Source organism: Musa acuminata, chromosome BXJ3-6 (genome assembly GCF_036884655.1).
Source record: "Musa acuminata AAA Group cultivar baxijiao chromosome BXJ3-6, Cavendish_Baxijiao_AAA, whole genome shotgun sequence".
Classification (NCBI taxonomy): domain Eukaryota; kingdom Viridiplantae; phylum Streptophyta; class Magnoliopsida; order Zingiberales; family Musaceae; genus Musa; species Musa acuminata.
Window position 1 is genome coordinate 28,508,350 of NC_088354.1, and position 14,034 is coordinate 28,522,383.

The window sequence follows — 14,034 nt, forward strand, 5'->3', positions numbered from 1 at the left end:
ACATCTCTATGTCGTAAGCAAGATAGCGAATCGCGATATAGGTGAGTCTCGAGGGACTCGACCAACTCAACCTACACCGGGAATCAGTTCATACTCATAACGATAGAAGGTCACGTGGGTCAATCTAATTGCCTCACGTTTACCGACTTAATATTATTGAGAGATGTTTCTATGATTTGGTCTCCTAATATGACATGTCACATATATACATATTTAATATATATCTACATCGCATGTAAATATATATACATATCTAGTATGTGTATAAGCAATCACACCAGATGATCATGGACCACAACCTAATATGATTAGGCCCGAGCCAGTAGGCCTAATCACTCACATCAAGATCTATGTGTGCAACGGTGCATCTCCATGCCCTGTGATCGTCCATCTCGTCCTCGTCGGTTCCGTCGACATCTTGATGCATCTCCATGCATCACGATCGTCCGTCTCGTGGGTCCCGCTATCGCATCCACGCTCCCGCTGCGCCTCCTCATGTGATTACAACTTAATCGTAGGCACGCAGGCCCGACAATAAACGAGAAATATAATGGAGGCTCGCAGACCTCAATAATAATAATCACAAGTACACACATCATACGGTCCATGATCATCCGTCCACACATCATACATCACATGTATAAATAATCATCATCATGTAGGACTACTAGATAATAATAAAAATAATAATCAACTAAACCTTTTAATTAATTAATATTTTCTGAAATCAGGGACATGTAGGGAATTTCTGAATTTATAGGGGTATTTTCGTAATTTGGACAAAAGACAGAAACTGGAATTTCTCAAATTCCGAGGGGTAAAACTGTCTTTTTCCCAGAAAACCCTAATGACCTACTATCCTTTGCTGCTGCCGCCGCCGCCGCTACCCTGCTGGCGGCGGCCTGTGCGGCGGGGCGTGGGCGCTGCCCTCGCCTGCAGGTGGCACGCCCGCTGGCGATGCTGCCGCTGCAGGTGAGCTCCCCCGCGGGCGCCGCCGCCTCCGCGGGCGGTTCTGCCGGCGGGGCAACGCCCGCAGGCGGTGCTGTCCCGCCGGGCGGCCGCCCCTGTGGGGTGGGAGGGTTTCGCCCGCGGGAGCAGCGGCGGCAAGCGCCGCTGCCCTACGGCGCCTCACCCCGCGGGAGAAGCGGCCGCAGGCGCCTCTGCTCGCGGGCTGCCTTCGACTGCGCTTCACGCACGCAGATCGAGGGCAGCAACTGTTGCTGCCCTTTCTCGCTTTTGCGTCAACGATTTTGACGTCAAAATTCTTCCTAAACACAATACACGTAGTTCAAAACTAATCATTCGCACGAACAACCTGGCTCTGATACCACTGTAGGGAAATCATGGGGGCGACATCACATGCGCAGCGGAAGAACAAGAAAACAAAATCCACGATTCCCAAAAAAGATGTTCGTCGTCGTGTGAAGATTGGTGCGCAAAATCCGCGAAACTCAAAACTGCGTATAAAGTAGATTGTGTTACCTAGGGAGATCGTATATCCCTGTTTCCTTGCAGATCCTTAGGAGAGGGTGAAGGAGGTCAAGCGTGCTCCTTTCTAGCGGTGATCCACACAGTAGGGTTGTGACGACGCTCCCTAAATCCCTCCTATTTATAGAGGTCCCCTGTCAAACCCTAATGGGTCTTCCCCTAGTGGGTATTGGATCTGCATCCAATAATACAATGGCTCCGTCGGATATCTCATATCCGAACCTCTACTCATCGCAATGCCTACCATATGTGTGTGACCCTCTAGGCCCAATATCGAGCTGGCCGTGAGTCATACCTGTCAGAACTCCTTCTAACTCAGTGAATTATTATCTCTGTAATAATTCACTCGACTCATCGACTACAGACGTACTAGGCCACTACGTCGTAGTCCCCAGACGATACAGGGGAATCCAATCCATTGGACCTGTCTGTCCTCAGTTACCGTGTACCTATAATCCGTCATTCATCTAATATCCCAGAGACCATATATCGAGCATGGTGTTGTCAGACCCATACGGTTTCTACTCGAGTCTCGCTTTAATCGGATTCTCCCGGAGAACTCTTTCTCTCTCAACCCGAATGACCCTGGCCAGGGATTTGTCTGAGCAAGAACACATGGGATATTCCTCTCATGACGCCGAGAGTGGATGATCCTCTATCGACACTTAATAGCCCTCGTAAGGTCGACTACCACTCCCAATGACCAGCTGTACTAGATCTGGGATAGCCAAACCTATAAGTCTGGTATCAAAGAGTGGAGCACTCATACAGGACATCCTTGGTGTCTCAAGTCTAAGGACCAGATACACCACTAGGACTACGGAATCGCTGTCTGACAATAAGGCATCATCAACCATCCAGCATTCCGTAAGCGGATCAATCAGTGAACTCATTCTCAAATGAGCACCTGTACTATATCCCTAGTGTCCCTACACGAGCAACTATGAGACCAGCTGCATCCATCATATGGACGGGTATACAGCACACCAGTCTATCCGGTTATCACGATGTCCCTCTCGAGTAACCTATGACCGGGATTATTTAGGATATGTGTTTAAAGGTGAATCGATCTCATTATCGTGATCTCATCACGATCCGATTCCCATTGCACAAATCCAAGGACATCACAATATATATATGCACATATGCAATAGTTATAAAGTGATATACGCCAAAATATAAGAAGCAAAAAGATTCTGTATCAAGTCACACGTGCCATCACTCACGTGATTGGCTTGCTGGGCACCTATGACTAGCAGACCTTTGCGGACGGACATGCAAGGGTGCCGCACGACTTAGGCAAAACTAGCTAAATCCGTGACACCTCGCCGACAGGAACTTCAAGGAGCGCGCCTTTACTGTCGGTCCTGTTGGCACAAGGTACTCTCTGCAGTCCTCTGAACTCAAATTAAAGCTACTGTAGATTCTAAGAATTTCATAAAGAAGATATCTTTGGTCAAGTTTTGGAGTGATATATAAAGAGTTTAGCTCATTAATTGCTACATTGTGATGTTCTTTTAGGGCATCCAATTTAAAGGGATCTCTTGGCTTCCTTTGAACCAAATCTTTAGGTAAAACATTATGTCTTAAGTTTTTTTATGCACATATTGATAGAAAGAATAGAAGATAAGAAGCTTTATTGAAGAAATTAAGAAGCTTTATTGAAGAAGCTTTAGCTTGAATGCATTAGCATGTCCCTCTCCTATTTATAGGGATTAGGAAGGAGGATTTTCTTCAATAGAATAGAGGATTTTCCTCAACAGAATAGATAAGATTTCCTCATATAGTTGGGGAAATCTTATCTTCTATCATGACCCCGCAAGATGGTGCTCCTAACAAGGATACCAATCTTGGAATCGATGCAAAATATGGTTTACAAGCGAGAGGCTTCATGAGTAGGGCAAGAGCATATTGCTGCTGCTATTGTTGTTGCTATAGTTTTGACGATGATGGCTGCGGCTGCGATTGCGACGGTGACGGTTGTGATTATGACGACGGCGATTGCGATTGCGACGACGGCGGTTGCGGCTGCGACGTCGACGGTTGTGGCTGCGATGGCTGTGATGATGGCAGAGGAGAAATCTACAGTAATGTTACAGTGATGCTACTACAACAAAGGAGGAAGGTGCAGCAGAGGAGGAAGTTGCAGTAGAGGTGCAGCAGAGGAGGAAGCTGCAGCAAAAGAGGTAGGAGGTAGCTATAGCGAGGAAGAAAGGTGGGGCAATGCTGGTGAGCACAGCACTAGAGACACCGCAGATGAAGGGAACGGACGTTGGCGCAGAGTGGCAGTGGAGAAGACAATTGCCGTTTGCCGAAGAGGAAAGATTTGTCGCACCGATGGGCGAGAAGAGAGAAGAGAGTTTGCTCTAGGCAAGCAGCTCTGATACCATGATAGAAAGAATAAAAGATAAGAAGCTTTATTGAAGAAATGAAGAAGCTTTATTGAAGAAGCTTTAGCTTGAATGCATTAGGAGGGAGGATTTTCTTCAATAGAATAGAGGATTTTCCTCAATAAAATAGAAGATTTTCCTCGACAGGAAATCTTATCTTCTATCACATATGACTTGAGTATATAGAACTAAAACAACTATCATACACTGTTCTGTGGTACATTTATGTACAAGACGTGAGTTCATGAACTTGTTGTGTCTCTTGCTTGATCATTATCATTTTCAGAATGATTCTATATCATCAATATGATCACCGAGTTTTGAGTGCTTTTTGGATATGGTGAGCTTGATGTTATAAGCGAAGCTGCATGATTCATAACGCTACTAATGTTGAATTTATAGTAGTATATATTTTTTCAGCAAGCGACATGACCCTTGAAATTTCTAAGAAACATAACTGACCCTGATGGTGTAATACCTTCTGATGGTGTAAAGCATGCTAAATTTCTCGAACCAGATCATGATCATGAGTATCTCTATCACAAAATGTTGCACATGAATAAAAAAAAAGAAATACCACAGGAATCTAAATGCTGAACACTTGGGCCCACTGGTGAAGGACAAGAGATTTAGATATGGTGAATGAGATATGCTCTAATGAGGCCAAAAACCAGGAGTTTTGATGGGCTTTCAGTTAAAATAACCAACAATCCAAAGAAATGCAGGAAGAAGCTTAATGAATAAGATGCTTGCAGAGAAGGTGAATTCGAACTTTAAACTTACCTAGTAAATTTGCTAATGTTTATTATAATGTACCAGTACATAGTAAAGACAAACCAATGTTTTCATAAAGTGCATCTTGAATGCAATTTAGACTATTTTTTGAAGTTTATGATCTAGTGCAACTTACATTTTTATGATAATGCCCAGTTTTTATGTTGTGCGTCGGTCTTATGGTCTAATAACCCATCATCTGGTTTCCAAAATAATCTTTGATGTACTTGTGTTGATTTTCATGAATGTGCTAGGACTTCTATCGGTCAAAAAGAGGATCTATATGATATGACTAGTCTTTATCCGGTATAACAATTAACATCACTATTGTTGCATGATGCAGGAAAACAGCTTTAATGTTGGCACTTTGCCAGTTCTTACATGACAAATACAGCCTTGCTGCAGTACGTATTATGTTCGAGAAATGCAGTTTTGAAGTTTTTTTTTTTTTTCTCGCTGTTAGTTTCAATCTGTCAGTGGATGAGACAATGCTAATTTTCTTGTTGCTGTTTTCTGAGGAAACATGGAAGTAAAGCTTTTGCAATTCAACTTCACATTAATGGAGCCTGGTGCACTCTATTTTTTAAATATCTTGATATGGTAGTTAGTGCTATTCTGAAATCAAAGAGGTTTAGATGGATATATAAAACAATGGTTTGTGAAAAAAACATAATTTCTGTTATATGGTAACAATGGTGAAGTGTTTGAAGGTATCTCATGAAGCTGTTGCACCGGGATCGATACAAATTGGCAGGTTCAGGTGCTGAAGCTATTCTCTAGAAAATAGTGCTTTTGTAGCAATTGTACATGTTCTCCTTTTGCCTTATTTAATTCCTTTGTTTTAAGCTTTCAGCTTAGTTGGAAAAATTTTCATTAAATATAGGAGTCAAGAATATTAATTAAAAATGTTGAGGTTATTGCGGATGTTGCCCATGCAGCAGAGGCGTTGGAAGTGCCTATCACTTTATACTCCCCTCCATGATGTCTCTAAGATGGAACCTCTTGAGCAAAATCACAAAAGGATGTGGTTGCTGTAAGAAATCTTTGATACCAACTTGTGTTTCTAAATCATTATGACAGAAATAAAATAGTGTACCTCCAGCTATTGTTGTCAAGAATTTCTACAGTGATTTCTTCTTGAACTTTGGCACTTCTCGGGTCAAAACTCTCGCTTTAGATAGTGTAGGAAATCCTTTTTAACTTCAAAGAGATGTTGAGCCCAGGGACCAAAACTCTCATTTATATAGATGTTCTCCCATCAAGAACATTTATTATTACCAACTCATAACGTTCAAGAATTAATTTAAATTTATAACGTTTGGACCTGAAGAACTTAATGATATTAAATATTTAATAATAATGGTTACATTTAGAATGAAAAATTGAAATATTTAAAACACAATAAATGAAAAAATTGATTATAATGAATTATGAATCTTAACGAGAACGGTTATATTATTATTAAATATGATATTTAATAATAACGGTTATATTCTCCCACTTGGTCTATACGTTTAGCTTAATAGTTTGAATTAATCTTTCTCAAACAACTTTCTTAAGAAATAAATACATGAATCATAACGATAAGTCCTCTAAGAGCGAGTATTATCATCCATGTATCATGATATATTTAGTTTCTTAATCTTAATGTGGCAATATTACTTAATGAATAAACCTTATGTTTATTCTTGGTCCAATAATAATATATTTTCTCAAAATAATGTGCACATGAATGAGAAAATATCATAATATATAAGAGTTTCAATATCATTACAAAGTGGAACAAGTCTCATTTTCTCTACATGATCCTTGAATTTCAGAGGTGGCATGCCTTTAGTTAAAGGATCAGCAATCATCAATTCAGTGCTAATATGCTCAATGACCACTTTCTTTTCTTTTACACGTTCTCTTATGGCTAAATACTTAATGTCGATATGTTTACTTCGATTTCCACTTTTATTGTTTCTAGCCATAAAGATAGTAGCTAAATTATCACAGAAAATTCTTAATGGCCTAGAAATAGAATCCATGATTCTAAGCCCAGAAATGAAACTCTTAAGCCATACACTATGTGAAGTAGCCTTAAAACAGGAGATAAACTCAGCTTCCATGGTAGAAGTAGCAGTCAAGGTCTGCTTCGTGCTTCTCCAAGAAATAGCTCCGCCAGCTATCATAAAAATATATCATGATGTTGATTTACGAGAATCAACATAATCGACGAAGTCTGAATTTGAGTAACCAATCACATCCAGATTGTTATATGTCTATACATAAGCATTTTGGTTCCTTGTAGATACTTTATCACTTTCTTTGTAGCTCTCTAGTAGTCCATACCTGGATTACACTGATATCGACCTAGCATCCCCACAATAAATGCAATATCATATCTAGTACAGACCTGAGCATACATAAGGCTTCTTACGACAGAAGCATATGGGATGTTTTCATTGATTCCTTTTCAAAGTTGTTCTGTAGGCATTGGTTCAAATTGAACCTATCACCTTTCACAATGGGAGCAACACTTGGTGAACAATCCTTCATCCGAAATCTTTCTAAAAGTTTATCGATATAAGTTTCTTGTGATAGACCTAAAATGCTTCGAGGTCTATCTCTATGGATCTTAATGCCAATGACATAAGATGCTTCACCAATATCCTTCATGTCAAAATTTTTAGAAAGAAATTGTTTCACCTCATGCAGTAAACCCTTATCGTTGGTTGCAAGCAAAATATCATCTACGTATAAAACAAGGAAACATATTTTACTCCCACTAACCTTCTGGTATATGCATTGATCCATGAGATTTTCAACAAATCCAAATGAAGAAATCACTTCATAGAATTTAAAATACTATTTACGGGAGGCTTGTTTTAAGCCGTATATAGACTTCCTAAGCTTACAAACCAAGTGTTCACCAACACTAGAGGAGAAACCTTCAGGTTGTTTCATATAAACCTCTTCCTCTAGATCTCCATTAAGAAATGTTGTTTTCACATCCATTTATTACAACTCAAAGTCAAAATGAGCAACTAATGCCAAAATAATACATAGAGAATCTTACTTAGATACAGGAGAAAACGTCTTCGTATAATCGATTCCCTCTTTTTGAGTAAATCCCTTTACAACAAGTCTTGCCTTATATCTCTCAATGTTGCCTAACGAATCTTTCTTAGTTTTAAAGACTCATTTGCAACCAATAGCCTTTGCTTCATTAGGCAACTCTAAAAGATCCCAGACTCCATTGCTCATCATGGAATTCATCTCTTCTTTCATAGCATCATGCCACAAATTTGACTATTTGTAACTCATGGCTTGTGAAAATATTTCAGGATTTGGCTCCAATATTATAGTCAGATTCTTGTAGATATAAAATATAATCACTAGGAATTGCTGATCTTTTATTTCTAGTAGATCTTCTTAATGTTGTACCAATGGTTCCCTAAGGAACTTGTGGTTCAACTAGTCGTTCAGGAGCTTGTTATAATTCCTGAACTGCTTGATCTATTAGAATACTATCAACAACTTATGGAATTTCAATGATTGGTTGTTCAACACTAGTTTGTACTTGAGGAGTGCTATGAACTATAACAAATCTATCATTTGATGTGGAAGGTTGAGATTCTATATAGTCATGTGCGAAAACTATGTTCTTGAAATGATCACTCCCACTAATCACATCATCCTCAAGAAATTTAGCGTTTCTTGATTCCACAATCCTAGTTGTGTGAGATGGACAATAGAATCTGTAACCTTTGGACTTTTCGGCATATGCAATGAAATACCCACTAATAGTCCTCGGGCCCAGTTTCTTCTCTTGTGGATTATATATCCTGACTTCGGACGAACATCCCTAAACGCGCATATGTCGCAAACTCGGTTTCCAACCTTTCCATAATTCAAATGGTGTCTTTTGGACAGCCTTGGTTAGAACTCGGTTTAATATATACATAGTCATCTTTAGTGCTTCAGACTACAAGAACTTAGGAAGATTGAAGTTGCTAAGCATACTCCGCATCATGTCTAATAATGTTCGGTTTCTTCTTTCTGCAATACCATTTTGGTCTAGAGAACCAAGCATAGTGTATTGGGCAATAATACCATGTTCTTAAAGAAACTTAGCAAAAGGACCAGGTGCTTATCCATTTTTAGTATATCTACCATAATATTCTCCACCCCTATCTGATCTCACAATTTTAATTTGCTTACCACATTGGTTCTCAACTTCAGCCTTAAAGATTTTGAAGGCATCCAATACTTCATTTTTGTTATGAAGCAAATATATATACATATATCGTGAGTAATCATCTATAAAGGAGATGAAGTATTTCTGACTATGTATGTCCATGTCTGGATAACATATATCAGTATGAATTGTCTCTAATAAGTCTAAACTCCTATTAGCACCCTTTTTGGACTTATTGGTCTGCTTTCTCTTAATACAGTCCACACAAGTCTTAAAATTAGTAAAATCAAAAGTACTAAGTATCCCATCTTTAACTAATCTCTTAATTCTCTCTATGGAGATATGTCCTAATCTCCGATGCCATAATATAAAGGAGTCCTCATTAATATTACACCCCTTAATGCCAACGTGAACATACATTAAACTTTGAGTATTATCATTTTGTAATAAAATACGGTAAAGATCATCAGACAAAATACCTTTTCCAACGCAATCAGATTTATATAATAAACGAAGTGATGTGTCTTTAAAATTAAAAGAATATCCAAATAGTATGAGTTTGGAAACAGAAATTAAGTTTCGTGAGAAACTTGGTACATAAAAGGTCCTTTCAAATTTTAAAACAAAACCATTACTTAAAGTTAAAATGCATGTTCCAATTGCCTCCACTTGTAAGCCCATCTTATTTCCTGATAAGATGCTTTGCTCACTTCCCACTGGCTTCCTTAGGTTTTGCATACCCTACAAAAAGTTTGCAATATGGATTATTGATCTAGAGTCAATCCACCAGGTATTAATATTAACCATATTAGATTTATAACACACAACGATGTTAGTTTATCTTTCTTTTCAAGCAATTGTTGGAATTTTATACATTCCTTCTTCATGTGTCCCTTTCTTTTACAAAAGAAATACTTTGCTTCTTTCTTGATATCAGCTTGGGGTGGTATTTTACATTTTCCCTACTGATGAGCTTTTTGATTGGCTTGGTTTTTGTCAGTTTTATTTTTCCTGCGAGTAGTTACCACCAATGCACTCTCACCCAGTTCCATTAGTAGCCTCTCTTCTTCTTGAACACACATAGTCATTAATTCATTGATTGACTATTTGTCCTTATGTGTATTGTATGAAATTTTAAAAGTGTCATATTGAGATGGAAGGGTGTTCTGAATATAGTGCACCAGGAAGGATTCTGATATATTAACCTCGAGTTTCTTAAGTTGAGCCGCAATATCTCGCATTTGCATTATGTGCTCACGCACACCCTTTATGTTGGTGAGTCTAAGGGATGAGAATTTCATTCTTAGGGTACTTGCTAGTGCCTTATCCGAAGTGACGAATTGTTCATCAATAGCTTTTAGCAAGTCTCTGACATTTTCATGCTGGTCAACAGAACCACGTATGCTAGCAGTTATCTTAGTTTTGATAAACATCACGCTGAGCCGATTGGATCGCTCCCATCGCTCATATAACGTGATCTCAGTTGGAGTGCTGGTATTAGTGACTAGGTGGTTCGTCTTTCCTAATAGCATAATCAGTATCTATCCACCCTAAATGGAGGAGAACCCTCTCATTCCATATCTTATAGTTATCACTACTAAGTTCGAGAATATCACATCGAATATCAGAGAAATTAACAGTTTGAGAAACTGCATAAAATCAAACATGCTTATGTCAAAATTTGACGCTTAATAGTCTAAATTGCATGTTTTACCAATGTGAAACATGCTAAAAAAATATGAATCTCATGACATAAAAATTGCCTGTGAGCTAAATTTTTAATTCAAATATATTCAAATGGTTTTTATGGTAAAACTATGAAATTATATTCCAATTCATAATCCTTGTGGGTAAATTATGAAAATAATCTGATATTTTATCCTGATTAATTATATTAAATATAATAAAAGATCCCGTAGGATAACAATTATTATATGAAATATAATCGGTCATAATATGATGTCTAATTACTTATGTGATCCTTATTTTAATTTTATATATAATTTTAATTAATTAAAGATGCTGTGACTAATTCTTAATTAATTAAGATTATATGGATCATTAGACATTTTAGACATATAAAATTAACTCATAAGCATGATTAGATATAATCAAATATGCATACATAATATGAGCATTTCATTGTCTAAAATTATTAAAAATGTCATCCTCATCATTTTCAATATGAAATATATTAAAAAGTTAAAAAAAAAAACCAAAATCAAATCATTTTCATGGCATAAAAATAAAAACTCTTTTGTATCAAGACAGAGGTCAATCGGCTCAGATACCAAATGTAAGAAATCTTTGGTACAAACTTGTGTTGCTAAATCATTATGACAGAAACACAACAAAACTAATGCGGAAACAAAATAGCGTACCTTCAGCCATTGTTATCAAGAATTTATGCAGCGATTTTTTCTTTAACTTTGGTACTTCTCGGTTCAGAACTCTCGCTTTAGATGGCGTAGGAAATCCTTTTTAACTTCAAAGAGATGTTGAGCTCAGAGACCAAAACCCCCGTTTATATAGATGCTCTCCCATCAAGAACATTTATTATCACCAACTCATAACGTTTAAGAATTAATTCAAATTTGTAACGTTTGGACCATAACGAAGAACTTAATGATATTAAATATTTAATAATAATGGTTATATTTAGAATAAAAAACTGAAATATTTAAAACATAATAAATGAAGAAATTAATTATAATGAATTATGAATCTTAATAAGAACTATTACATTATTATTAAATATGATATTTAATAATAACGGTTACAGTTGCTACTAAATGTGTGGCCTAGAGTACAAGATTCCCGCCATTGATAAGAGTTCGGGGAGGGTAATACATGCAGCCTTACCCTTACAAACAGAGAGATAATTTCCCTTTGATCACTACTCGGCTAATTCAGTTTTGCATGAAAAGAATTCTTTGCGGCCTAGAGTACAAGATTCCCACCCTCGATAGAGTTTGGGGAGGGTAATGCATGCAGCCTTACCCTTACAAACAGAGAGATAATTTCCTTATGATCACTACTTTGCTAATTCAGCTTTGCATGAAAAGAATTCTTTGCTCAGACTCCACATCTGGCATGTAGTATTTTCTTTACTTCCTATTTGTTACATATTACATAGTCTTAACCTTACAAGCAGAGGAAAAAAAAACTTACAAGCAAGCTTGGGGACAATTTCCCTATGGCTGCTATTATGCTTATTCAGTTTTGCATGAGACATACAGATTCTAAAATATCTTGCTCAGACTGCACATCAGGCATGTAATATTTTCTTTACATCCTTCATCATTCAATCAAACTCTTTGCATGTTTATATAGAAGATCACAAGGCTTCATTAAATTTGTCTGGTTTCACTTTTTAATGTTTTTTTATGATGATTTAGGTAACAAATGATATATTTACAAAAGAGGATGGAGAATTCTTAGTGAAGCATGGAGCACTTCCTGAGGAAAGGATTCGTGCTGTTGAAACTGGAGGCTGCCCACATGCTGCTGCTATACGTGAAGATATAAGAATTAATTTAGGCCTCTAGAAGAGTTATCTAATTTGTACAAGATAGACATACTTCTTTGTGAATCTGGAGGAGGTACTTCTCTTAACTCAATCCTAAGCTACAAACTTTGTGTAGATTAGTGCTGTATATTATGTTTGTGTTTTATGCATCATATACATGAAAAATATTATGGCATCAGTTCAAAGAAAAAGTTGAGGCCTTGCAAATTCTGGTATTTTAACTAAGATGTCAATATGTCGTGTCAGGGGGTTTTCATGTCAGGTTAGATTTAATATACTAGAACGAAACTTTTGACCCATGTGAACATGAGGAGAGTAGCTTTTTAATGTGAACTTACCCACTGATGAAGATAATTTAGCTGCTAACTTTAGCAGAGAATTAGCAGACTATATAATTTACATCATCGACGTTTCTGGTGGTGATAAAATACCTAGAAAAGGTGGACCTGGAATCACCCAAGCAGATCTTTTGGTATGTAAGATTGTCTGTGCCTACATTGTTTTTCACACGACAATTCTCTATGCACTTTGCTCTACCACCTAATCTTTGCAGTTGAAGTGTAAATATCATCTGATTATCTACATCTTATATCTTAGGTAATAAACAAGACAGACATAGCACAAGCAGTCGGAGCTGACTTGGCGATCATGGAAAGAGATGCACTACGAATGCGGGATGGAGGGCCTTTTGTTTTTGCACAGAGAACCTTTTTTCTACTGGAATATGTTATCCTCTTATTTTGACAAATGAATCATTGTAGGAAAATCAATGCTTTATTTGAAGTCAAGTAATGTTAGTTTCACTATATTGCTGAAATACTCCATGTCAAGGCTTTATCTATAATCGAGTTATTGCATTTTTATAATTTTTTATTCCGTTGTCTGTTTGATTGAATTACTGAATTGGTATTTAGAAGGTTAAAGACATTTGTTGTCAACATTGATCCCATGCTTAATCCTTCATTTGCTGTGTGTAAGCACCCTACATCATACATTGACACTGTCAATTTCCATCTTATTTCTTATGGCATTGCTCCCATGCTTAATCAAATCATACATCGATACTGTTGATTGCCATCTTATTTCTTATTTCAGATGGAAAGTTCTTTTTTCTTTAAATTATAGAGACTTAGGTGATGGGCCCAATGCGACAATGCTCTCATGGAGAAGCTTCTGCACTATCAACACTGCCGCACTCTAAGATATTCTTTTTCCTGGCTTCATGATGATAAGAAACACTTGTAAATACGGATGCTTACATGAGCATATCTTCTTGATGCAAAATGGATTTAAATTTCTAGTGGATGATACAAAGGTTTTCCTTATCCAGTTCTTGTTTTTTGTAGTATTCAAAGCTTATGCACGCTACCTATTTGCAGGTGAAGCATGCAGTTGGTGTAGAGGAAATTGTGAACCATGTCCTACAAGCATGGGCGGCTGCGACCGGTGATCACCGTCATTGATTTTAAGCATGCAGTTCTTGATAAGCCTCGATGCACATCTTGATGCCGTACTGAGAGTTGAAATGTGTGAAGGCTGAAGAGCTTGTTCTACATAGGATCAAAATGCTTTTATGCTTGACATATCATTTAATAATTTGTATCTGCACTTGTCTGATACCCACAAGAAACACTCGTTGTGTTTGTTGATCATGTTAGCTGCCAAGGGTG

General features: G+C 37.4%; 1 pseudogene; it reads left to right on the forward strand.

The window, feature by feature from the left end:
• Positions 1–13,827, forward strand: part of LOC103988778 (urease accessory protein G-like) — a 31,445-nt pseudogene extending 17,618 nt beyond the window's left edge.
• Positions 13,828–14,034: the final 207 nt, after the last annotated feature.